This window comes from Bos grunniens, chromosome 3, assembly GCF_055505025.1.
Source record: "Bos grunniens cultivar Pamir isolate PY7600 chromosome 3, Bosgru_T2T1.0, whole genome shotgun sequence".
NCBI classification, from domain to species: Eukaryota; Metazoa; Chordata; class Mammalia; order Artiodactyla; family Bovidae; genus Bos; species Bos grunniens.
This window is the reverse complement of record NC_141167.1, coordinates 57,330,863-57,354,322: the sequence shown is the minus strand read 5'-3', so window position 1 is coordinate 57,354,322 and position 23,460 is coordinate 57,330,863. Positions and strand designations below refer to the sequence as shown.

The 23,460-nt window shown below is 36.8% G+C and overlaps 1 long non-coding RNA gene across 1 annotated transcript; it reads right to left on the bottom strand.

The window, feature by feature from the left end:
* Positions 1-16,928: 16,928 nt before the first annotated feature.
* LOC147375667 (uncharacterized) lies at positions 16,929-19,421 on the bottom strand. The gene is made up of 2 exons (XR_015161582.1): positions 19,333-19,421; positions 16,929-17,235 (listed from the first exon to the last, which is right to left on the bottom strand). It is a non-coding gene; the product is annotated as an uncharacterized LOC147375667 (long non-coding RNA).
* Positions 19,422-23,460: the final 4,039 nt, after the last annotated feature.

The following is a 23,460-nucleotide window of genomic DNA, read 5'->3' as shown; positions in this document are numbered from 1 at the left end:
TAGCACATTATTAGGTATTCATTCATAGGATTAAGTTATTAGGAATATAAGAGCTCTTCAGTTGACTGGGTAAATCACAACTTGGAAATGTGAATATTTCTTAAATATATATTAATATTTTAAAAGTAATCAGTAATTAAAAAATCCTTCATGGATCACAGCATTGTAATAGTGAAGGGGTTTGCATAAACCAAGGAAGCTATGAGCTGGGTTGCCATGCCATGTAGGGCAATCCAAAATAGATGGGTCATAGAAGAGACTTATGACAAAATGTGGTCCATTGGAGAATGGAATGGCAAGCCACTCTAGTATTTTGCCATGAGAAGCCCATGAACAGTATAAAAACACAAAAAGATATGGCACTGAAATATGAGGCCCCTAGATCAGAAGGTATCCAGTATGCTTCTGGGGAAGAAGGAAGGATAATTACAAATAGATCCAGAAGGAATGAAGAGTTTGGGGCCAAAAAGACAGAATGATCTTGGTTCATTTCCAAGGCAAACCATTCAGCATTACATTAATTCAAGCCTATGCCCCAAGCACTGATGTCAAAGAAGCTTAAGTTGACCAGTTCTATGAAAACATGCAAGACCTCTAGAGCTAATACCACACACACACACACACAAAAGTGCTTTTCATCATAGGGGATTGGAATGAGAAAGTAGAAAGTCAAGAGCTATCTGGAATAACAGTCAAGTTTGGCCTTGGGGTACAAAATGAAGTTAGGGCAAAGGGTAACAGAGTTTTATCAAAAGAACACAATGGTCATAGAAAATGCCCACTTTCAGAAACATAAGAGATGATTCTACACATGGACATCAATCACCAGATAGTCCATTCCAAAATCAGACTGATTATATTCTTTGCAGCCAAAGATGGAGAAGCTCTATTTAGTCAGCAAAAACAACATCTGGAGCTGACTATGACACAGATAATGAACTCCTTACTGCAAAATTCAGGCTTAAATTGAAGAAAGAAGGTTAAACCACTAGGCCATTCAAATAAGATCTAAATCAAATCCCTTATGATTATACAGTGGAAGTGACAAACAAATTCAAGGGATTAGATCCAGTAGACTTCCCTGGTGGCTCAGACAGTAAAGAATCCACCTGCAATGTGGGAGACCTGGGTTTGATTCCCTGGGTTGGGAAGATCCCCTGGAGAAGAGCATGGCAACCCACTCCAGTATTCTTGCCTGGAGAATCCCCATGGACAGAGGTTTCAAAGAGTTGGACATGACTGAGTGGCTAAGCACACAGCACAGGCAGAGTGCCTGAAGAACTATGACAAGGTTAGTAACATTGTATAGGAAGTAGTGACCAAAACCATCCCAAAGAAAAAGAAATGCAATAAGTTAAAGTGGTAGTCTGAGGAGGCATTACAAATAGCTGAGTAAAGAAGTGAAAGGCAAGAGAGAAAGGGAAACATATACCCAGCTGATTGCAGAGTTCCAGAGAATAGCAAAGGAGAATAAGAAAGCCTTCTTAAGTGAACAATGCAAAGAAATAAAGGAAAACCACAGAATATATAAGACTCAAGATATCTTCCAGAAAATTGGAGATAGCAAAGGAACATTTCATGCAAGAATGGGCATGATAAAGGAAATAAATGGTAAGGACCTAATAGGAGCAAAATAGATTAAAAAGAGGTGGTAAGAATACACAGAAAAACTATACCAAAATAAAAAAAAAAAAAAGGCTTAATGATCCAGATAACCACAATGGTCCCTCACCTAGAGCCAGATATCCTGGAGTGTGAAGTCAAGTGGGCCTTAGGAAGCATTAAGATGACCAAAGCTAGTGGAGGTGATGGAATTGCAGCTGGGCTATTTAAAATCATAAAAAAATGAGGCTTTAAAATGCTGCACTCAATATGCCAGCAAATTTGGAAAAGTCAGCCATAGCCACAAGACTGGAAAAGATCAGTTTTCATTTCAATCCCAAAGAAGGGCAACGCCAAAGAATGTTCCAACCACCATACAAATGCATTCATTTCACATGCTAGCAAGGAAATGCCAAAATCCTTCCAGTTAGGCCTCAACTGTACATGAATGGAGATGCTGGGTTTAAATGTACAAGCTGAGTTTAAAAAAGGCAACGGGACTAGAGATTCAATTATCAACATTCACTGGAACATAGAGACAACAAGGGAATTCCATAAAAACATCTACTTCTGCTTCATTTACTATGGAAAAGTCTTTGACTGTGTGGATCATAACAAACTGTGGAAAATTCTTCAAGAGATGGGAATACCAGCTCACATTGTCTCCTGAGAAACCTGTATGTGGTTCAAGAAGCAACAATAGGAACAAGACATAGACCAACAGACTGGCTCAAAATTGGGAAAGGAGTACAACAAGGATTGTATTGTCACCCTGCTTAGTTAACTTAAAGGCAGAGTACAGACTGTCAAATGTCGGGCTGGATGAATGACAAACTGGAATTAATGTTGCCGAGAGAAATACCAACAATCTCAGATATAGAAATGATAACAGTATAATGGCAGAAAGTGAAGTTTCAATAAAGAATTCCTTGATGATGGTAAAAAATGAGTATGAAAAACCTGACTTGAAACTCAACATTAAAAACAAACAAAAGTAAGATTATGCCATCCAGTCCCATCACTTCGTTGCAAATAGAAGGGTAAAAAGTAAAAGCATGACAGATTTTATTTTCTTGGGCTTCAAAATCACTGCAGATGGCGACTGCCACCATGAAATTAAAAGACACTTGCTCCTAGGAAGAAAAGCTATGACAAATCTTTTGAAGAAGTTGCATCAGTTGTGTCCCACTCTTTGTGGCCCGATGGACCATAGCCCATCAGGCTCCTCTGTCCATGGAATTCTTCAGGCAAGAATACTGCAGTGGGTTGCCATGTTCTACTCCAGGTGATTTTCCTGACCCAGAGATTGAACCCACACTTCTTATATCTCCTGCATCAGCAGGCAGGTTCTTTACCACTAGCATCACCTGGGAAACAAGACAGCACATTAAAAAGCAGAGACATCATTTTGCTGACAAAGATCCATAGAGTCAAAGCTATGGTTATGGTCATACATTTATGACTAAACATGTATGGATGTATGGATGACTTAACATTCAGAAAAAGAAAATCGTGACATCTGGTCCCATAACTTCATGGCAAATAGATGGGGAAACAATGGAAACAGTGACAGATTTCATTTTCTTGGGCTCCAAAAATCACTGCAGATGGTGACTGCAGCCATGAAATTAAAAGACACTTGCTCTTTGAAAGCAAATCTATGACCAACATAGACAGCATATTAAAAAAGCAGAGACGTTAATTGCCAACAAAGATCCATATAGTCAAAGATGTGGTTTTTCCAGTAGTCATGTATGGAAGTGAGAACGCTGAAGAATTGATGCTTTTGAACTGTGGTGTTGGAGAAGATTTTGTGAGTCCCTTGGACAACGAGGAGATCAAATCAGTCAACCCTAAAGGAAATCAGTCCCAAATATTCATTGGAAGGACTGATGCTGAAGCTAAAACTCCAATACTTTGGCCACCTGATGTGAAGAAGTGACTCATTGGAAAAGAGCCTGATGCTGGGAAAGACTGAAGGTGGGAGGAGAAGAGGACAAGAGAGGATGAGATGGTTGGATGACATTGCCAACTTGATAGACATAATTTGAGCAAGCTCCAGGAGTTGGTGATGGACAGGGAGGCCAGATATGCCACAGTTCATGGCTTTACAAAGATCCAGACATGACTGAGCAACTGAACTGAATTGCTGTATGGAGATGAGAGTTCGACCATAAAGAAAACTGAGCACTGAAGAATTTATGTTATCAAACATTGGTGCTGGTGAAGACTCTTGAGAGTCCTTAGGACAGCAAGGAGATCAAACGAGTCAATCCTGAAGGAAATAAACCCTGATTATTCACTGGAATGAATGAAACTGAAGCTCCAATACTTTGGCCACCTGATGTGAAGAGCTGACTCATTGGAAAAGACCTTGATATTGGGAAAGATTGTGGGTAGGAGGAGAAGAGGGTGACAGAAGATGAGATGGTTGGATGACATCAGTGACTCAATGGATGTGAGTTGAGCAAACTCCAGGAGATAGTGAAGGACAGGGAAGTCTGGCATGCTGCAGTTCCTGGAGTCCCAAAGAGTAGGATAGGATTTAGCAACTGAACAACACACCGAAAGACATACTTGCAAACAGAAAGATTTCAATTTCTTACGTGTGGTCTCTTTTTTGAAAAATGTTTTGAAAAGTAATACTTCATCAAAATTAGGAAGATGGCTGTTTATTAGTGATGTGTTAGCAAACCTTTTTATATCCTTGAGCCTTAGGTGCAAAAATGAACATAAAAACGCTCAAGGTGAAGGAAGATTCTGAGAAGTAAATTGGAAGATCTAAGAAAGCACCTGTATATTTTAATGAGGCATTCATTACTCTAAAATTGAAATGTAATTTACATATAGAGTGTATAAATCTTAAGTGCATAGTCTGATAAATATTTACACGTGTATACACCTACTCCCAGATGAAAATACAGACCATTTTCATCATTCCAGAATGTTTATTTGAGTCTCTTCTTACACAATAACCACTATTTTGACTTTTTAAAATATAGATAATCTTTGTCCATTCTTGAATTGCATAGAAACATAGCTAATTATACTCTTCATTTCTGGCCTCCTTTACTCAACATGAAATCTGTGAGATTCATCCATGCTGTTGGGTATATAATTTATTTTATTACTATATAGTATTTCATTGTATGAGTAAACTACAATATTTATTCACTTGCATTTAGACTTTAGAACTTGATTTTATAACTAAATATGGGAAAAAAATAAACCTTCTAGAAGGAAAAGGATAACGTCTTTGTTACTTTAGAGTAAGCAAATATTTCTGAGATGGACAAGAAAAAATAAGTATTAAAACTATAACTTGGATTTAATTAAGATGTCTATTTACCAAATATACATCATTAAGAAATAAATAAGTCACAGTCTAAAAGAAGATTTTTTACAATATGTATATATAACTGAAATGAGGTAGATGAAACTGGAGCCTATTATACAGAGTGAAGTAAGCCAGAAAGAAAAACACCAATACGGTATACTAACACATATATATGGAATTGAGAAAGATGGTAACAATAACCCTGTATACGAGACAGCAAAAGAGACACTGATGTATAGAACAGTCTTTTGGACTCTGTGGGAGAGGGTGGGATGATTTGGGAGAATAGCATTGAAACATGTATAATATCATATAAGAAATGAGTCGCCAGTCCAGGTACAATGCATGATACTGGATGCTTGGGGCTGGTCCACTGGGATGACCCAGAGGGATGGTATGGGGAGGGAGGAGGGAGGACGGTTCAGGATGGGGAACACATGTATACCTGTGGCAGATTCATTTTGATATATGCCAAAACCAATACAATATTGTAAAGTTAAAAAATAAAATAAAAAAATAAAATAACACAGTAAGAAAAAAGAAAAATAGCTTATATAAATAATTATTGTAATAAGTAAAAAAAATGACCCAATTAAAAAACTGGTAGAATGTTTGAGCAATCAGGTCTCAAAAGAAGATATTCAAATACCCTATAATGACATGTAAAGAGCCTGATGCCATTATATTAATGAGGAAATGTGATATAAAAGCATAATTATATACCATCACATCTCATCTTGATAAACAAAATAAGAAGACTGTCAATACCATCTCTTGGAGAGGAAGTAGAGTAACTGGAACTCTCATACATTATTGATGGGATAGTAAATTGATTTGAAAAACAGTTTGGTATTACTTTCTGAAGTTATGTATGTGCCTAACCTATGACCCACCAGACATACTCTTTGGTATATTTACAAAATATATTAGTATATATGTTCACCAGAAGTTATATATACAAATGGTTATAGGAAAATTATTTCTAACCCTAAAGTGTAAGCAAATCAAATATCTACCCAAAGTTAAAGGAAAAATAAATTGTGGTGTAATTACTATCAACTGTTATTAACAATACCTTTGTGTGTGTTTTTTTTTTTCCAAATTTATGGTGTCTAATTAAATGTCATGCCTTTGTTTTGGAGAAGGCAATGGCATCCCACTCCAGTACTCTTGCCTGGAAAATCCCATGGACGGAGGACCCTGGTGGGCTGCAGTCCATGGGGTCGCTAAGAGTCGGATATGACTGAGCGACTTCACTTTCACTTTTCACTTTCATGCATTGGAGAAGGAAATGGCAACCCACTCCAGTGTTCTTGTCTGGAGAATCCCGGGGATGGGGGAACCTGATGGGCTGCCGTCTATGGGGTCGCACAGAGTTGGACATGACTGAAGTGACTTAGCAGCAGCAGCACCTGCCTTTGTTTTCAAATATGTACCTTTTTGGGTTTATCCATCAGGCAAACAGAACTATAGGAGAAAATGAACATTTAGACAAATCATTGTTTGGCAGAAAAGAAGGATTTTGGTAAATAAATATGCACATAAAAATTACACAATCTCTTTTCAGATATATTTACTTCATAAATCTATTTTAGTCCAATTCTTATAATTAACTATATCTTTGCCAGAGATTTATATGATGCTTTAATATACTTATAAGTACTTTTGCAATTGGGACTACTTCATGCAAAGACGGGCAAAATAAAGGCCAGAAACAACAGGACGTAACAGAAGCAGAAGAGATTAAGAAAAGTTGGCAAAAATACACTGAAGAACTGTACAAATAAGGTCTTAATGATCCTGATAACCCGATGGTGTGGTCACTCACCTAGAGCCAGACATCCCGGAATGTGAAGTCAAGTGGGCCTTAGAGGCAATACTATGAACAAAGCTAGTGGAGGTGATGGAATTCCAGGTGGGCTATTTCAAATATTAAAAGATGATACTGTGAAATTGCTACAATCAATACACTAGCATATTTGGAAAACTCAGCAGTGGCCACAAGACTGCAGAAGTTCAGTTTTCATTCCAATCCCAAAGAGGGGCAATGCCAAAGAATGCTCAAACCACTGAACAATTGCACTAATTTCACATGCTAGCAAGGTAATGCTCAAAATCCTCCAAGGTAGGCTTCAAAAGTACATGAACTGAGAACATCCAGATGTATGAGCTGGATTTACAAAAGGCAGAGGAACCAGAGTTCAAATTGCCAACATCCTTTGGATCATAGAAAAAGAAAAGGAATTCCAAAAAACATCTACTTCTGCTTCATTGACTATGCTAAAACCTTTGCTTGTATAGATCATAACAAACTGTGGAAAATTCTTAAAGAGATGAGAATACCAAAACACCTTACCTGCCTCTTGAGAAATTTGTATGCAGGTCAAGAAGCAACAGTTAGATCCGGACTTGGCACAATGAACTGGTTCCAAAAGGGGAAACTAGTACGTCAAGACTGTATATTGTCACCTTACTTATTAATGTATATGCTGAGCACATCATTGAAATACCAGGCTGGATGAAGCTAGAGCTGGAATCAAGATTGCCAGGAGAAATATTAATAACCTCAGACATGCAGATGACACCACTCTAATGGAAGACAGCAAAACAGAACTAAAGAGTCTCTGATGAAGGTAAAAGAGGAGATTGAAAAAGCTAACTTAAAGACTCAACATTCAAAAAGCAAAGATCATGGCATCCAGTCCTATCATTTCATGGCAAAGAGATGGCTCAACAGTGGAAACACTGACTAATTTTCTTGGGATCCAAAATCACTGTGGATGGTCACTGCAGCCAAGAAATTAAAAGATGCTTGTCCTTGGAAGAAAATCTATGACAAACCTAGACAATATATTAAAAAGCAGAGACATCACTTTGCTGACAAAAGTCTGTCTAGTCAATGTTATGGTTTTCCCAGTAGTCATGTATGGATGTGAGAGTTGCACCATACAGAAGGCTGAGCACTGAAGAACTGATGCTTTTGAACTGTGGTGTTGGAGAAGACTCTTGAGAGTCCCTGGGACACCAAGGAGATCATACCAGTCAATCCTAAAGGACACTGACCTTGAATATTCATTGGAAGGACTAATGCTGAAGCTGAAGCTACAATACTTTGGCCACCTGATGTGAAGAGCCAACTGATTGGAAAAGACATTGATTTTGGGAAAGACTGGGAGCAAGAGGAGGAGGGGGCAACAGTGCATGAGATGGTTGAATAGCATCACTGATTCAATGGACATGAGTTTGAACAAAGTCAGATATGTAATGAAAGACAGGGAAGCATGGTGTGCTGCTGTTCATAGCGTCACAAAGAGTTGGACATGACTTGGGGACTGAACAACAAGAACATAAATGTTGGTTCTGGTACATAGCAAATATGAGGGAATTAAATGAGATTAGAAGAGAGGAAAAGAAGAGAGAAGGAGGAAATATCCTTTTCATTAAACATTTTTTTTAACTGCTTCACTGTAGTTAACTTATTTTAAAGTAGGAAAACACTAAACTGTCTCATACTTGATACTTGATCAGATATCATATTTTTCAAGTTTTAAAGAATTTCTCTAGCTACCCCTCTCTACCTATTTTTCTAATTCCAGTTTCTTAGTTTTTTGTTGAGTATACGCCATATTTCAGCATCTTATTTCCAGTTATTATCTTTCTTTGTTCACCACTGACCCACAGAAGGATTTAAACCAATATTTTAGTTTTCCCTATCCACCTTCCCACCTCTCCCAAGGACAGTCACTGGACATGTGATATAACAGGCTTTCCTGAGTTTTGAATCCTGGATTTGGTTTAGATGGAAACTGTGTAACTAGCCTAAAGGTATTAGACATATATTTGAAATGCTCTTCAGCCACTCCACTACAAGGAATTCTTTACTGGAAAATATCATCGTCCAGCTGCAGATTCTTGTCATTTGTTAGATCTGTCTTTTTCTGTATCTAACTTTTCTCTCTTCTTTCTCAATTCTCCCCTCTATTCAGTTCTGGACTCTTGCTTTTTATACATGCTTAGTGGTCCAGCTATCACATTGCTATGTCTTTCTAGTTTCAATTTGTGCTCTGTTAGTCTATGGGGTCACACAAGAGTCAGACATGACTGAAGTGACTTAGCAGCAGACACCTGTAAAATTAGAGATATTACAGTAAATCCCTTACTATAGTAAGACTTGTCATTAAAAGTGTTCCTTCTCATTTGTTTCTAGGAAAGATATTTTAAAATTTCCCCATTTTCACTGCATTATGGGGGCAATGCTTTCAGTGCCACCATACAGTGCTGAAACATTGATGAGATCATTTGAGCAGTGGGGATATTGATGGATAAATCAATTTAAAGTCTCAGGTTTAACTATAGAGTTGATGTCTGCTTCTATTTTTATTTGTTTTAAGCTACAGAGATAAGTCTAGTCAAGGCTATGGTTTTTCCAGTGGTCATTTATGGGTGTGAGAATTGGACTGTGAAGAAAGCTGAGCACCAAAGAGTTGATGCTTTTGAACTGTGGTGTTGGAGAAGACTCTTGAGAGTCCCTTGGACTGCAAGGAGATCCAACCAGTCCATCCTAAAGGAGATCAGTCCTGGCTGTTCATTGGAAGGACTGATGCTGAAGCTGAAACTCCAATACTTTGGCCACATCATGCGAAGAGTTGACTCATTGGAAAAGACCCTGATGCTGTGAGGGATTGGGGGGCAGGAGGAGAAGGGGACGACAGAGGATGAGATGGCATCACCAACTCGATGGACATGAGTTTGAGTGAACTCTGGGAGTTGGTGATGGTCAGGGAGGCCTGGCGTGCTGTGATTCATGGGGTCGCAAAGAGTCAGACATGACTGAGTGACTGAACTGAACTGAACTGAACAGAGATAAAATGATGTTATGGATCAATTTTAAAATGTATGCTTTATTCTCCTTTGTTTCTGATAAGAAGATCACCTCTGTAACCTGTAGGATTTCATACAGATTACAGGCTGAAGAAGTAAGATACAAAATTTGGATAACCAGCCCCTGAGTGATTCAGTGGTAGCTGTTTGAAGGAAAGCATGGAATTCATAGGAGTAAGTTAACTAGCCTAAGGGATAGCTCTGAGAAGCCTGGGACACAGGATTTTGCCCTGCTGCTGCAGACAACATTTGATGTCCTGCAACACCTTTTCTTATGATTTAACCTTCTATAGCTGTGCATTTCCTTTCTGCACATTTTGAAGTTTGCATTAAAAAATCATGGCATAGTAAATGGTTTTAATGAAATATTAAGGAAGGTTAAGGGTATGATTGTTTAAAAAACTCTAAAATTTTAGAAGTGTGAGAAGGGAATGGAAACTCAAGATTGCTGGAGGCCATCAATTTTGTCCTATTCACTTTGTTCTAAAAGGGTCAGCCTTTGGCAAAATCGAGAAGGTATACAAGAGCCTTCACTTTTCTGATCAAATCACCTTTCCTCTCCTAAACCTACTGATGATTATTTATGATATAATCCCTTTCCAAGAAACTTTCTCTCAGTTTACGATCCCTTAAATACACAATTATTGATAAAAAGCCTATTTTGCATTATAAATTGCTGGACATTGCATTTAGCATTTTATATGTAATTTACACAATGCCATGAAGTAGGAATACTACTATGACTTATTATAAGTGATCTAAGATTTAAAGATATTGAATAAATTGCCTAAGTTCATAGAGCCAGTTAGTGGCAATACTGTGTTAAAAAAAAAGATCAGCCAGCTTCTACAATCTGAACTCAGAATATTATAATGGCAAAAGAAGGACTAATTTACACTTGTGTTTGTGTGCGTGTTTGTGTGTGATTATTGAAGATGAAATTGTTGATGATCCAAAGTAAAAGTATCCATAGTGGTGATATGGCACAAAATGGTGTTTGGGGATGATGGTAAGTGGAATGAGGTGGCTGTCATACTCATTCAAAATCCTGTGACATCCTCATATACTTAATAGACTGTCCTCTAATGCCTGAAATATTCATTGATCAACAACTGATAATGTTTAATTATCAAAGAGGGAAATCAAATATTATCCATTATACTAAAAATAATTTGCTAAACAACAACAGAAATAACAAACAATAACTGGAGAAAGTAGTCATTCAATAAATATTGAGTCTACTGTATGCTAGATGTTAGGGATATAATTGTGAAGACAGTGCCCTTAATTTTTCAGTTTAGAAAATTTGTGGGAAAGAAAACGAAACACAATTATAAGAAATTTGAGATAAAAATAAAAGGTACAGGGAAATATAACAATTAAAAAAATACCTCTGCTAACCTTGTGAGATTTTAGAAAGTTCCCTTTAAGAAATGGATTGAACTGATGAAATTAAATCTAGGAATTAAAAAATAAGCATTTTAGTTCACTGTGATGCAATAAGGCATTCTATTTCACTCCTTTAATGCCAAATAAAAATATCAAGAAGAAAATGGTTTAAAATTCACCGACAATGAAATCAAAAGCTAGTCACAATCCTAAACCTCTATCTATTAGAAACAATTGTCAAATACTGTAAAAGTAAAATCAAGGACAGGGTCGGGTAGCAAAAATAGAATCTAAAATTTAAAGTGCTGTATTTTGAAATTAGATAAATAAAAGGGGTGACTATATCCCTTGTCTGGATCATCAGTGTCCTTGGCACTGATGAGTCACAAAATTGCAAATCAGCCCAGAAACATCTTCTGGTCACAAGGGGTAAGGGGTGCGGGCAGTAAGGAGAGTTCACGGAGACCCTTGAAGATTCCTGCTTTCCTCAAAGAGGGAAATGAAATTGTAGAGAATTCAGCAAATATGTTGAGAAAATGCTCTAATAGGAGAAAACATATATACATATAGAAAATTAGTAAGAAAGCAGTTGAAAAGTCAGAAAAAGAAAAATCAAAAGAATTAACAATTTAATTCAACCCTGGTAAATAAAACTTACTTCATAAGCTATAATAAACAAATGTTTGCCTAAGAAAATGCAAATTTCCATAATTGTTTACCAAAGCAGTAGAATACCTAAACTGACCCAATTGATATGAAAAAAAAAAAAAAAGTGGGAAAATATCACAGAGATACCAGCCAGAAAGTACAGGTACCAAAAGAGTTCAGAGGGAATGTTAACAAATGGCCATAGACATGTATATCAAATGCTTTCAAATGTTTGCTAGAACACAGGTAAAGAAAAAGAAACCCACCCCACTTTTTGTAGAGAAGGTGTGACATTAATGAAAAAACCTGAATAAGGTAATACAGCATGGATAGGAGGTGAGTTTGGGGAGAACGGATACATGTAGATGTGTGGCTAAGTCCCTTTGGTGTTCACCTAAAACTATCACAACATTGCTAATCAGTTATACAAAATACCCCAATACAAAAGAAAAAAGTTTAAAAAATAAGAAATAATCTGCAGACAAATCAAATTATGAATACCTAAGAAGGTAAAGAAAAATCATTATAATTTTATTTCAATAGATTTTGAGAATACATTTTAATATTTATCTTTCAATAAGACTTCTAAATAAAATACAAATAAACAGGAAACCCTTGACATCAAGTAGGCTCACATAGAAGAATAAAAGCAAGAATAATTATAATACTGATAATTTTTGATGGTTAAGTGATTACTCTTGTGCCTGGCATTTCTCATCACTATTTCATTTATTGTATACAAGCCCATGAGGTAAATACTATGATATCCCTATTTTGCAGATAACCAAACCAGGACACAAAGATGTCAAGTAACCTTTCCAAAGGTTACAAGCCAAAGTGTATCAGGACTTGTAGTAGGAAAGGTCAACCTGTAGATAGAATGGTCATTGTTTTTGTTCAGTTGCTAAAGCATGTCCCACTTTTTGCAACCCCATGAACTATAGATAGAGTGGTCATAGAGCACTCCATATATGGAGATATGTATGAAGAGCACTTTAACTCTTTCCTGAGAAACACTCAGGAGAGGAGGATAGGCAAGCTTGCATAAATAGAAAAACATTTTGTACTTGGATAGGAAGACTTAATATTGGAAATGCTCCCTTAACATTTTATACAGTATTTATTATAGCAAAGTTTTCAGTAGGAATGGCTGGAAATATCCTCCAATTCCATATGTTGATATTTGTTAAATAAACTCAGTATATCCATACAATGGGATAATATGCAATTGATTAAAAATAAATAAGTATACAGGTTGACTGATGTGCACTGGTGTGAAAAGATAATCGAACATAATTGGTAAGATAAAAAAGAAGGTATAAAGCAATGCATATAATAGTCTTATTAATCTAGAAAAAGATGTATAGATATAAATTATCACAGATATGTATACATACATATATACAGTGCAATATTAGCCTGGTAGGCTGCAGTCCATGCAGTCACGAAGAGTCGGACACAACTGAGTGACTTCACTTTCACTTTCCACTTTCATGCATTGGAGAAGGAAATGGCAACCCACTCCAATGTTCTTGCCTAGAGAATCCCAGGGATGGGGGAGCCTGGTGGGCTTCCGTCTATGAGGTTGCACAGAGTCGGACACGACTAAAGTGACTTAGCAGCAGCATACATACATATATACAATGCAATATTACTCAGCCATAAAAAGGAACACATAGGAGTCAATTTGAGTGACTCCTCAAGTGGATGAACCTAGAGCCTTTTATCTAGAGTGAAGTAAGTCAGAAAGAGAAAAAGAAATAGCATATATTAATACATATATATGGAATATAGAAAAATGGTACTAATGAACCTGTTTGTCAGGGCAGCAATAGAAACACAAACATAGAAAACAGACTTGAGGTCACAGCAGGAAAAGGAGAGTGTGGGGTGAATTGAGAGAGCAGCATTAAAACATGTACATTACCATATATTACCACATTACCATATGTAAAGTAGACAGCTAATGGGAAGTTGCTGTATAACACAGAGACCTCAACCTGACACTCTGTGACAACCTAGAGGGGTAGGATGGGGTGGGGATTGGGAGGGAGGTTCAAGAGGGAGGGTACATATGAACACTTATGGATGATTCACAATATTATGGGATTCCCAGGTGGCTCATTCCAATCCCAAATAAATGCAATGCCAAAGCATGTTCAAACTACCGCACAATTGAACTCATCTCACATGCTAACAAAGTAATGCTCAAAATTCTCCAAGCTAGGGATCAACAGTATGTGAACCGAGAACTTCGAGATGTTCAAGCTGGATTTAGAAAAGGCAGAGGAACCAGAGATCAAATTGCCAACATCTGTTGGGTCATAGAAAAAGCAAGAGAACCCCAGAAAAAACATCTGCTTCATTTACTTCTCTAACGCCTTTGACTCTGTGGATCACAATAAACTGTGGAAAATTCTGAAAGAGATGGGAATACCAGACCACCTTACCTGCATCCTGAGAAATCTGTATGCAGATGAAGAAGCAACAGTTCGAAGCAGACATGTAACATGGACTGGTTCCAAATTGGGAAAGGAGTACATCAAGGCTGTATATTGCCATCTTGCTAATTTAACTTACATGCAGAGTATATCATGCAAAATGTCAGACTGAATGAAGCACAAGCTGGAACCAAGATTGCTGTGAGAAATATAAATAACCTCAGTTATGCAGGTGACACCGCCCTTATGGAAGAAAGTGAAGAGGAAATAAAGAGCCCCTTGATGAAGGTGAAAGAAGAAAGTGAAAAAGCTAGCTTAAATCTCAACATTCAAAAACTGAAGATCATGACATCCAGTCCCATCACTTCATGGCAAATAGATGGGGCAAAAATGGAAACAGTGACAGACTTTATTTTGAGGGGTTCTAAAATTACTGCAGATAGTGAGTGCAGTCAAGAAATTAAAAGATGCTTGCTCCTTGGAAAAAAAAGCTATGACAAAACTAGATAGCATATTAAAAAGCTGAGACATTACTTTACCAACAAGGGTCCATCTCATCAAGGCTATGGTTTCTTCACTAGTCATGTATGGATGTGAGAGTTGGACTATAAAGAAAGCTGAGCACCGAAGAATTGATGCTTTTGAACTGTGATGTTGGAGAAGACTCTTGAGAGTCGCTTACACTGCAAGGAGATCCAAACAGCCTATCCTAAAGGAAATCAGTCCTGAATATTCACTGGAAGGGCTGATGCTGAAGTTGAAACTCTAATACTTGGCCACCTGATGCGAAGAACTGACTCTTTGGAAAAGACTCTGATGCTGGGAAAGATTAAAGGTGGGAGGAGAAGGGGATGACAGAGGCTGAGATAGTTGGATGGCATCACTGACTTGGACATGAGTTTGAGGAAGCTCTGGGAACTGATAATGAACAGGGAAGCCTGGCGTGTTTCAGTCCATGAGGCTGCAAAGATTCCGGCATGACTGAGTGACTGAACTCTACTGAACTGAACTTGTAGCTCAGACAGTAAAGAATCTGCCTGCAAAACAGGAGACCCTGAACATTCCCTAGAGAAGGGAATGGCAAACCACACCAGTATTGTTGCCTGAAGAATTCCATGGGCAAAGGAGTCTGCCAGGCTGCAGTCCATGGGGTTGCAAAGAGCTGGACTTGACTGAGCAACATACTTTCACAATATTACATGGCAGAAACCAACACGACATTGTAAAGCAATTATCCTCCAATTAAAAATAAATTTAAAAAAGAATTTATGAGACTTAGTATCACTGTTTAGCTCTGGGAAGTTCACCTGAATTTTGGGCAGCATAGGGAGTAGACAGAGGTATTTTTAAGAAGTATTAATTATTAAGAACAGTATTGTGATTAAAAAAATGTTAGCATATTTTAAAAATTATATATCTCTATCTATCTATATGATCTGTCCAGACTAAGTTGTGGCAGGAGTACAAAATAGCAGGAAAGAAGGTAACTCGAATGGCCCTGAAATGAAAAATGTTCAAGTAATATATAGGAAATAAAAAACAATGAGAAAGATACTGATAATATTTTCTAAATTGACCAGTATTTGACTCCTCACTATGGCTATGGTACCTGTGTAGCTCCAGGTTGTCCTTATACTGTTCCTAAAAGAAAAATGATACTTCAGTGAAAATGAAGACCAGAAAGGAAAAATCAAAAAATGAAGATTGACAACACTTGGTAATAACGCACCACCACCATTACAATATAAAATTATACACTCTCATGACTTCAAAGATTGTTTTAATGTTAAAAAAACTAGCTCTTGAGGGATTCAAAAGTTAAGGAAATCTGTTGATTAGTTTTCTACAACTCCCCCCAAAGAATCTGCTTATGAGAGCTACAATCTATGTAGACTACTATAAACCTAATATAGGTAACAGAGCAAAACTTCATTAATTTGGACTTGGGGTGATATACACAGTATATTATTCTATTCAAGGAAATCCTAACTTTATAATGATATCAAGCACATAATAATAACTTGATAGTAGGTAAATTAAAATTTTGCCTGTTAAATATTCTAGTAGATCCTTGTATCTATTCTCTGCATTTATTAGGGCTTCCTAAAATATAGTTCTATTATAAAATTTTTTTCAAAATAAGTCTTCTAATTCCTGGGGGATATTACATATAATTGAATATCTAGTGTTGGTCTATTGTTATAGATTTTATCTTATATGAATACTGTGAGGATTGTTAACTTATGGTTGCATATTTATTACATTTTTAGACAAATCATTTTATTAAATAATCACATGATTAGTTCTCCAACTATGATAGTTAACTTTGTGATGACTGTATTTTTCTTATATTGAAGGAGAAACTTATAGACTATATAAAAATTTGTTAACAGCTTTCAAACCTGAGTATATACTCATTAGTTTACTGTTTTGGAAACTGGAGCTTAATTTCTAATAAATGAGACAATAATTCTATAATCCAGAGTTTTATATTTCCTCCTAAGTTAGTTGAATCCAGTGATCTTGATGAAATCTAGGACCTTTAGGTTTTTTGAAACACTGGTGATCACTAACAGTTGTATAAATGGAGATGTAGGAAGTGGAGAAAAGTAAGAATGTGTTTGACAGTATGACATAGTCCAGAAGATGTTTATATGAATAAATTCCAAAAATTGCCCAGGGTTATTTTTGTCATTTGCTTCTTTCTCCTAGATATTGGTGCTGAAAAAGGAAAATAAAAATAGCAATCACATTCCCTAACAATTGAGCATCCTGAGAGACTGAGGTTTCATTAACTGTGGTTTTTACAGTACTTGGAGCTGGTTTGTCTAACAAGAAATACATAGATATGTCCCTTGGGTTTTTGTTTCCATGGTTCAGCTCTTTTGTAAGCCAGTTTTCATGCTCTTTACTGCAGTGAAGAAGTGTCAATCCAATCTATAAATTCAAAAAAAAAAAAAAAAAAGAAGAAAGAAAGTGAATTTTGAGAAAAGTTTTAAAAAATATTTTGTTACTAAAGTAAATTTAAAATTTTAACATTATTAAATTGCCTATATTATAGTCCCATTATTAGATTGGACTATAAAAAAAGCTGAGCACTTAAGAATTGATGCTCTTGAACTGTGGTGTTGGAGAAGACTCTTTAGGGTCCCTTGGATTGCAAGGAGATCAAATCAGTCCATCCTAAAGGAGATCAGTCCTGGGTGTTCATTGGAAGGATTGATGCTGAAGCTGAAACTCCAATACTTTGGGCACCTGATGCGAAGAATTGACTCCCTGGAAAAGACCCTGATGATGAGAAATATTGAAGGCAAGGGGAGAAGGGGAAGACAAAGGATGAGATGCTTGGATGGCATCACCAACACAATGGACATGAGTTTGAGTAAGCTCCAGGAGTTGGTGATGGACAGGGAAGCCTGGCATGCTGCGCTCCACGGGGCTGCAAAAAGTCGGACACAACTGAGCAACTGAACTGAACTGATTAAATTGTCTGTTATCTTTAATCTTTTTTTTGTGTGTGTGTGGTTTATTGGGATATAGCTGCTGCTGTTAAGTTGCTTCAGTTGTGTCCGACTCTGTGCGACCCCATAGACAGCAGCCCACCAGGCTTCCTCGTCTCTGGGATTCTCCAGGCAAGAACACTGGAGTGGGTTGCCATTTCCTTCTCCAATGCATGAAAGTGAAAAGTGAAAGTGAAGTCGTTCAGTCATGTCTAACTCTTAGCGACCCCATGGACTGCAGCCTACCAGGCTCCGCCATCCATGGGATTTTCCAGGCAAGAGTACTGGAGTGGGGTGCCATTGCCTTCTCCGATTGGGATATAGACTGTGTACTAAATGACATTGTAGCATTATGATTACTTCTCTTAAATAGGAGAATAATAGTATAGTTATGTAGATGAATGTACTTATGTAGGAGATTTGAGAAGTAAGGAGTTGAACTATTATGTCTGCCCCTTCCCCTCAGACTGTGGAAAAATATGTATGTCTTTATATACACAGCTTCTCTGGTGGCTCAGATGGTAAAGAATCTGCCTGCAATGCAGGAGACCTGAGTTCAGTCTGAGTTGGGAAGATCCCCTGGAGAAAGGCATGGCAACCCACTCCTGTATTCTTGTCTGGAGAATTCTATGGACAAAAGAATCTTGCAGATTATGTCCATGAAGTCACAAAGAGTTGGACATGACTGAGCGACTAACACACACCCACACACACATAGAAAAATCAAGTGGATGTGGCAGAATAGGCCAACTCATTGGAAACGACCCTGATACTGGGAAAGGTTGAAGGCAAGAAGAGAAGGGGTGACAGAGGATGAGATGGTTAGATGGTATCTTCGATTCAATGGAAATGAGTTTGAGTAAATTCTGAGAGATAGTGAAGGACACGGAAGCCTGGAGTGTCGCAGGCCATAGAGTCAGAAAGAGACACTACTGAGCAACTGAATGACAACAAATTCCTGTTTTGTCAATATAAGAATATAGCTTTGATAGAAAGTATTGAAAATATAGAATATACTTTTCAAATACCATGCTCTGCTATGGACCTCAGAGACAAACTTTTAAATATTTTTTTTTCCAAAAACACTACAAATAAATTAATAATAAATATATTTCACTGATACTTCTGAGACCAAACCTTGTGGAACTCCAATGCTGATTAATTCAAGCAAGCAAGAAGAACCAGTCATGGTACAACCATATAATAAAAGATAAAAAGTTATTTATGTATAGCTTTTTAAAATATTATAAAGTATCTGTTCATTTACTCATTTATTCATTCATCCACTAAATTTTACTATGTGCCTAATATAAACCAGGGCTTCCCTGGTGGCTCAGACAGTAAAGTATCTGGCTGCAATGCAGGAGACCAGGGTTCAATCCCTGAGTCAGAAAGATCCCCTGGAGAAGAAAATGGCTACCCACTCCAGTATTACTGCCTGGAGAATTCCAAGGACAGAGGAGCCTTGTAGGCTTCAGTCCATGGGGTCGCAAAGAGTTGGACACAACAGAGTGACCAACACATTCACACTCACCAGGCAGTAAGTGAAGTGCTGGTTCAGTTCAATTCAGTTCAGTCACATAGTGGTTAAAAAATAGGTTATGTTTCTTCCCCTTTGAATCCTAGGATTCACAGCACAAAATAGATATTACAAAGTAAAAATCAACACATATTTCTTTATACATTGTATATTATACATACTTCTTTTTCTGCTGCTTATTTCAAGTAATATTTTATATTTTTTTTCGGACAGCCCAGAATTTTTTTTTTAATTTTAATCTATTTTTTCTTTTTACTTTATTATTATTATTTTTTTACTTTACAATATTGTATTGGTTTTGCCATACATCAACATGCATCTGCCATGTGTTCCCCAACCTGAAACCCCCTCCCACCTCCCTCCCCATACCATCCCTCTGGGTCATCCCAGTGCACCATCCCCAAGCTTCCTGTATCCTGCATTGAACCTGGACTGGTGATTCATTTCTTACATGATATTATACATGTTTTAATGCCATTCTCCCAAATCACCCCCCCCCGCCCCCCGCTCCCACAGAGTCCAAAAGACTGTTCTATACATCTGTGTCTCTTTTGCTGTCTCACATACAGGGTTGTCATTACCATCTTTCTAAATTCCATATATATGCGTTAGTATACTGTATTGGTGTTTTTCTTTCTGGCTTACTTCACTCTGTATAATAGGCTCCAGTTTCATCCACCTCATTAGAACTGATTCAAATGTTGCAAGTAGTACTTTTTTTTTTATTTTTAAACTTTACATAATTGTATTAGTTTTGCCAAATATCAAAATGAATCCGCCACAGGTATACATGTGTTCCCCATCCTGAGCCCTCCTCCTTCCTCCCTGCCCATACCATCCCTCTGGGTCGTCCCAGTGCTCTAGCCCCAAGCATCCAGTATCGTGCATCGAACCTGGACTGGCATCTCATTTCATACATGATATTTTACATGTTTCAATGCCATTCTCCCAAATCTTCCCACCTTCTCCCTCTCCCACAGAGTCCATAAGACTGTTCTATACATCAGTGTCTCTTTTGCTGTCTTGTACACAGGGTTATTGTTACCATCTTTCTAAATTCCATATATATGTGTTACTATACTGTATTGGTATTTTTAAAAGACCATTCCAGTCCTCCGCTCAGAACTTCTAGTGACTTCTTATTTGATTCAGAATAATGCTTCAAGCCCTTCCTTTGGCCTACGGGGACTAAATGTTGGTGACTGTTTTCTGACTCTTCTGCTCCTTTCCTTACCCACTATAGTCATGCCATCTTCTTTGCTGGTTCTCAATCACACCAATGTGGGTTTCACCTAAGGCATTACATTTCCTAGTCATTCATCCTAGCTCACACTGCCTCCAAATGCCTTATGGTCTAACTTGTTCTTTTCAGTTCTCAGAGATCTTCATCCACCACTGGAATGACCCCATCCTCCAATCCATAACTTAATTTATCTGATTCTTCCTCATCATTTTTAATAACACCACGGCACATTACATCATCATGTGATTATTGTCAGACTCTTTTCTAGAATTCTAGTTTCATGAAACTGCTGCTGCTGCTAAGTCGCTTCAGTCGTGTCCGACTCTGTGCAACCCCATAGACGGCAGCCCACCAGGCTCCCATGTCCCTGGGATTCTCAAGGCAAGAACACTGGTGTGGGTTGCCATTCCTTCTCCAATGCATAAGAGTGAAAAGTGAAAGTGAAGTCGCTCAGTCGTGTCCGACTCTCAGCGACCCCATGGACTGCAGCCTACCAGGCTCCTCCATCCATGGGATTTTCCAGGCAAGAGTACTGGAGTGGGGTGCCATTGCCTTCTCCGTCATGAAACTAGGGATATAGTTTTCATCACTGCCTTATCTCCAACATCAAGAACACTGCCTGGCATTTAATAAGAACTTAACAAATATTTGTGAAATGAATGAATAAATAAATGGAAAAAAAGAATAAACAGCTTCCTAGTAATGAAGCTTTTAAATTTGCAGTGTTAGAATATTTAATATTATAAATACATCATAATTTATTTAATGAATGTATTTTTAGCCATTAAACTAATTTCCTTTGTTTTTTCTTTTTTATAAACAATGCTGTTAGGAACTGCACTGTGGTTAATCATCTTGTATTATTTATTTAGGATAAATTCCAGGAAGTAATATTTTTCAAAGACTATGTAGTTGTTCAGCTAATATTAGGTAATGAAAAAATATCTATTAATATTATTGCTAAGGAATATCTGTATCTGAAATAGACTGAAGGTCATTGGGGGGTTAAATGCTAAACTCTCTGTTTAACAGAGAACTTCAACTCAAATTATTTGGGCACATTTCCATTCTTCTAGTCATGGTTTCTGTTGTATTCACCAGTCACAATTTTTTAATCACAGTTTGTCTAGGAAGGTAGCACAAATATGAGTTCTATTGTGTATAATATATATGCCTCAGAAATTTTTTAAAATCTTGATTCTAAAAATCCAATAACTTTATTTTAAGGATCAGAATAGGAAATATAAATAAGGAGACATACAGTGATCTATCCACAACTAGTTGACTGGGAAGTAGATTAAAATCTTAAATTATTGCTGAAGTTACCTAAGTTAAAAAAGACTCAAATATAAGAGCTGAAACCAATCAAAGTTTCTCAAGTCAGCAGCACTATTTCCTACAGAGATAATCTATGCAAGTAGTATTTATCATTTAAACAGTCCTGGTTCAAAGATCACTGATGATGTTATATTGTCAAAAGAAAGAACTTCTAACTGACAGTTTATTCAGCATGAGAAGGAAAGAATGAAGGAGGCTATTTGCATTTAGCTCACATTATAAAATAAAGCGAAAGTAAAGAGAACACTTTCCAAATGTGACACCAACTCCCCCCTCCCTCTTTTTTATTGAAGCTGTGTTTTAGTTTAGAAAGAAATTCTGAATTGACACTTAAATAGTGGCAGGGCAATTCTCCTCTGCTTTGTGAAACGGTCTCTGGAAATGTACAATTATGCTGTCATCTTTAGCACTCCACATTGGACAGAGTTTAATTATTAATGTGTTTTCCTCAGAGAATGACTCGATCATGTCACAACTCTAGACAAATACAGCTAATGCAAAATCATAAAATATTCACTTGAATACTGCTGAACTGACAGGAAATTAATTCTATGAACACTTTTGATATTACCAGAAAATTAGTTTCAAACGCCTAAGACTGAAATAAATGTGTTCATAATTTGCTCAAGGGTAACGCTCATCTTGCAATCAGTTGGTGTCTTTTTAAAAATGTTACAAGTGTTCAACATGGCTTTATGATAAAGAGGACAGCTAATGTAATGTATTATTTGTAGACAGTATTTTACTTGTAAACAGCAGGAAGTGAAAAATTGCTCTCTCAGAAATATTTAAACTCCAGTAATATTCTGCTATTTATCATTTTGTAGAACTGAACAAGTGCCATCAAAAAAAATTTTTTTTCAGAGACTGAGAAGCTTACAGAATGGTAATAGGATTTCAAACTTTTCACTTCAGATCACTCTCCCAAATTTTATAAAATATCTGAAAATGATTGAAAATGTTTAGCATCTTAAGGCTATTTGATATCCAGCATTGGACAAATTAGAGATACCATGCTTTTTGATAGCTAAATACACCTAAAAGTACCCTTCAAAGAATGGAAGAAACTTACTCCCTCCTCTGTGTTTGTCTAGCAATTTGCATAAATTTAAAAATTATTTCATATTTATTTGTGTACATAGTTTCACCCTCGCATGACTAAAATCTCAAAAATATTGCTAACTTCTATCCTTAGTGTATAGTCAAGTGCTTGATGCAAAGACTATATGCATAAGTCATTTGGTAGATAATTGAATGAATGGAAAAGAAAGATAGATGAAAAGAATTTCATTAAAATATTAATAAGGAAGATCAGTCAATATAGAGTAAATCCATTTTTACAATAAAAAAAATAACCTCTAAACAATTTTAGCTATTTCTGAGAATGGATTCCCTAGATAGCAATGATTTCTGCTTTTCTGTAAACTATTCTGGACATATAAAGGTAAAATTTAAATGGTCAAAATTTGCTATAGCTAATTGATGAAAGCTATACTAATGAGATGTTTCCTTCTAAGAATTTCAAATGTGACGCATTGTTA